Source organism: Coptis chinensis, chromosome 3 (genome assembly GCF_015680905.1).
Source record: "Coptis chinensis isolate HL-2020 chromosome 3, ASM1568090v1, whole genome shotgun sequence".
NCBI lineage: Eukaryota > Viridiplantae > Streptophyta > Magnoliopsida > Ranunculales > Ranunculaceae > Coptis > Coptis chinensis.
Window position 1 is genome coordinate 101,843,572 of NC_141458.1, and position 4,425 is coordinate 101,847,996.

Genomic DNA, 4,425 nt, shown 5'->3' on the forward strand with positions numbered 1-4,425 from the left:
ACTTAGTTAACTAGATTGCTCTCAAACTACCTTAGAATTTTTTTTACAGAACCAAGCACAATGTGGCAATTTTATTTTGATACATCATCCTCATTTGACTAACACATTTGATTAAAGCATTACTCAAATAATAATAAGATGAGTTGCTTTAAACCAAATCAAAGTCAGTAGCCTTTGATTTGAAGGTATGATACTAGTCTCCATACACCTCTTCTGTTCGAATATTTTTTCGACATTGAAGGTATATGATAGTAGTCTACTATAATTACTTCTACAATTGTAAAGCTATATAAACACGACATTTCTAATTCCACAAAATGCATTACCACTAGTATAAAGCTCACTTATCTATCACATGTTTCATCAAACAATGTTGAAAATAAAAACACTTTACTCACATTAGGAACTGAAAAATAGAATATGGGGAAAAATAAAAATGCATTCTTACAGTTGGTTATATATCAAATGGAGCTTTCAGAATTCGTATAAAAGACAAAAAAAAAAAGATAGCCAGTGCACATATATAGAATACTAAATTTTCACCGACACTCAAATATAGAATACACACTTACAGAAAGCAAAGAAAAACAACCAAGGAACCTGCTTGTCATCCAAAGCAATTTAAACAAGAAGATCAGACATTATGTAAGAAGCCTTTTGTCGAACCACACAAATCAAATTGGACAAACTTATCTGAAATTATGGCGACGTAATATGGTCTTTAGACGAATATTCTCAGAGCTGAAATTAATCAAACACAAGTTTTAATAAAACAGCTAGAAAAGAAATCATGTTACACTTATCGAACACAAGTTTTAAATAAATAACTTAAGTTTCCATCTTTTAAAAGTCGGTGTTCAAACGAGTGGTAGTGGAAGTGGAGGAGGAGATGTGTGGTGGCATGGAGATGAGATGGTGGCTTTGTAGTGAAGGAAAGTGAAGATTTTTTAAGGATTAAACATGCAAAAACTACCCTCCACCTTCTCTCCACTCGGGGCAGGTGCACAATGACAACATCACCACCACAAGCCAACTATGACGTCAGCACTACTATAACAGATGGACCAATGATGAGTTTCATGAACAAAAGATTAAGGGCATTGAAAAAAAAAGTACAACAAAATACTCCAAATCGAAGAAGCTTCTTCACAAGGCAAACCTATTAACAAAGATCAAGAAGAAGTCTTAAAAACTAAACCTTCGATACTCACTTTAAGAGATGAGTATGAAAAACTACGGCAGCCCTTGTACACTGTTGTTCAAGAAGAAGTCTTTTTGAACAACAAGCCCAAGGAAGAAAAAGAAGATGATGACGTGGTGGAGAAGAAGGTAGAAGATCTTTTGAAGTTACTTTACTTCAGTTGTTTATTTGATGTGAAACAACAAAGTGAGTTTACTTCTACTATGTTGACTAGAACTCCTGAACGTGGTTGTTGTTTAACTTAAAAAAAAAAAAAAAAAAAAAAAAAAAAAAAAATAGAAAAAACGAAGTGAGAATGAGGCTGAGATTCAAACCAATTAACTAAATAGTCAAACATTGAAATTACCTCTCCAGGTTGAGAAGGGCGGTGTCTGTGGTGCCAATGAAAATCAAGAGTTTCACGAGGTAATGGTGTAATCAGCAGGGCTATTGCAGAAGGCGAATAGTAGTAGAAGAAGGAGAAGTTGAAAACTTAGAAGTTTTAGAGTCGGCTTAATTATTTTAATTTTAGGATGGTTTAATTTTTCATGAAATTTTAGCGTGGGAAGTGAAATCTTTGCCGCCTGATAATTGAATAGATATGCCGACGGTTAAGTAGTACTACCATGTTTAGGTGTCCGTTGGAAAACAAACAATGGTTAAAGCCCGTCGAACTAGCCGATAACTAAAAACTCTCGTGCAATCGTCGGACAGAATAAAACAATTGGAATACCCCCGAAAAAATACGTGACGGATGGCCAACTATACCCGGTAGATAAAAGGCGTTGATAACTCCTATGGTTATAAACCGTCAGGTAATTTTTCTAGAGTCTGTCGGGTAAAGTTGTTTTTTTGGTAGTGAAGATCTTTCACCAAAAGGAAATTCAGTTCTAACTTTTTTTTTTTCCTCAAACATTCACAAAATCAAGCATGGTGTTGAATTTAGCAACGATGTGACTACACATTGTACATGTGCAATAGTCATCATTCTAATATATCTCAAAAACTCATATCGGTATCCACATGCTACAACATCTTAATTATTAATAGGATTCACATCAAAGTAATATTGTAAAAGACAACTGGATGCAATTTAATGTGGTCGTAACTATGTTACCAGTCACCACATACAAAGAAAGAGAAACTTACCAAAATCAAAGTTTCTCCTCTCTAAGCTTGGACTTGATTCTTTGCTGCCGACTCCTCCTCCTAGCAATAGTACTGTGTATAAAGAACAGTTATTGAGAACCATTTTCAGAGGTACAAAATAGAAAAAAATATCAACTGAAGAAAGTAAGGATTCTTTCATAAAGATCTTTCGGTTTTATTATTTATCCTATCGTCTGATATTCATTATAATACAAACAAGTAAACAATTTTCTGTCAAGTTGTAAATATTCTGTAATTATTGGATAAGAGAAATATACGAAAAAATGGGGAAGAAGAGAGAAAAAAAACATTGCTCATTATCCTAATAACTCTCCCCTATTTCACAGTTTTATGTATTGCCATCCGGTCCTTCATCACCTTCTTCGCCTCTATTTCTACCAACTGGTACTGACATGCTTTATATTTTGAAGTGGTAATAGAATTTCTCTAAAATTCCATTTCCCATTTGATGCGATATACCCAATCTATCAGATGTGGGAATTATCATCCATTTAATCCAATTAGCTACACCATTCTATGATGATTCACATTTGTGCAAACGAACCAAGAGATTATGCATCTGTTCCTGTCCCCTAACGACCTTTTGCTCCACAACGTTACATTGTGCCCTAGGGTCTGTGCTTGTAGGTCTCAGCTCCATATTTTATTTTATTTTTTGAATGTCAAGTCTGTTTTAAATGAGATCGGTAATTTTTTGATGCTAGCGGGTTCGAGCCCAAACTTTTGGTATTATTACTCAAAAATTTTACCGACTTTGCTAGTCTGCACCTGCTCAACTCTAATATTCTCTAAATTGATCGGATTTTTCTGTATTTCCTTTTACCAATTAACTTTTTTATGCGGGATTTCATTCAAAAATCTACTGACCATGGCCTTATAGAATCACCAAATTGCACTCTCTCCCTATCAACTTAAACAATAATTGATCATGGTATACATGCTTCATTCATTTATGTTTATTGTAATGTTTTATTCTGGCGTCCTAGTCTTTCAATCATTGTGTCCATGTTGGTGTCCTACCAATAATATTTGTGTAATTCGTAACCGTTTGATGTTAACCAGAAAAAAAGAGCTTACCTTCATAATCTGTCCTCCTAGCATCATAGTGGATATCGAGAAACATCTCGAGAACTCCCTCCTGTTCTGTAGAAAAACAAGATAATCAATTAGTGAATGAAAAACCCATCTCAGCAGAAATGGAGCACCCTTATTCATATTCACTGTGTGGAATGGCAATTCATAAAGAGCTATATGTTTGGTACATCATTAAGGTAGATCTGATTGCTAATTGAGATAACTACAAAGTGTAGGTCCCCTTTGGTGGTCTGAGAGTGCAGACTCCTTTTTCACGGACTAGAGCCGCTTTAAAGATTGATGCAAGTAGAACAATCTCCAGGAGAACCATGACATATCACCGAATGAGAAGTGATAGTCTGTGTGAAAATACTAAGCAATTCCATATCAATTAACAGAGAGATAATTAATAATAACCACATATCCAACTTAAGTTAATTTAGCAAATACATATCTGAATTTGTTAAAAGACATCCTATTAGATCCTGCAAGAAAAACATGTAGCATCATCTCACAACCACCGATTACAAATTTATATCCCATTTGTGAACTACAACACCAGTAATATAATATGAATAAGGCAAACACAGGTCTCCAGCCATCCAATCTTGCAATGTCCCCGAGTCATCGCTCTATCTGTAAACAAATTTCAAGATTTATCATTAGTTAAGCTACCCAAACGGCATTCACATTCATGACTTTCACCAAGTAACTTAAAATAGAATGTTTTGCATGTAATTCATCCATTTCAGGAAAATAAATTGATACTTCAGACATATAGAGAGACTACACGTAACAATAATCCTGGCATAATTAATTAATTACCCTCTCCCTCTCGTATTCAGTATTTCATAAAATATTTAGTGGTTGTTCGTTTTTTTTGGAGTTTCAGCGTTAAGAGGTGTTGAATTGTAAGTTTTCAGCGTTCAGTGTTACCCAAAGTTGTTTGTTTTTTCAGTACTCTTCCTCATTCAGCGCAAATCAAGTCTTCAGCATTTCGC

At 34.5% G+C, this 4,425-nt stretch overlaps 1 long non-coding RNA gene across 1 annotated transcript; it reads right to left on the minus strand.

Annotated features, from left to right (window-relative positions):
• Window positions 1–242: 242 nt before the first annotated feature.
• LOC147512262 (uncharacterized) lies at window positions 243–3,847 on the minus strand. Its single transcript, XR_015217159.1, has 3 exons — window positions 3,428–3,847; window positions 2,330–2,401; window positions 243–741 (listed from the first exon to the last, which is right to left on the minus strand). It is a non-coding gene; the product is annotated as an uncharacterized LOC147512262 (long non-coding RNA).
• Window positions 3,848–4,425: the final 578 nt, after the last annotated feature.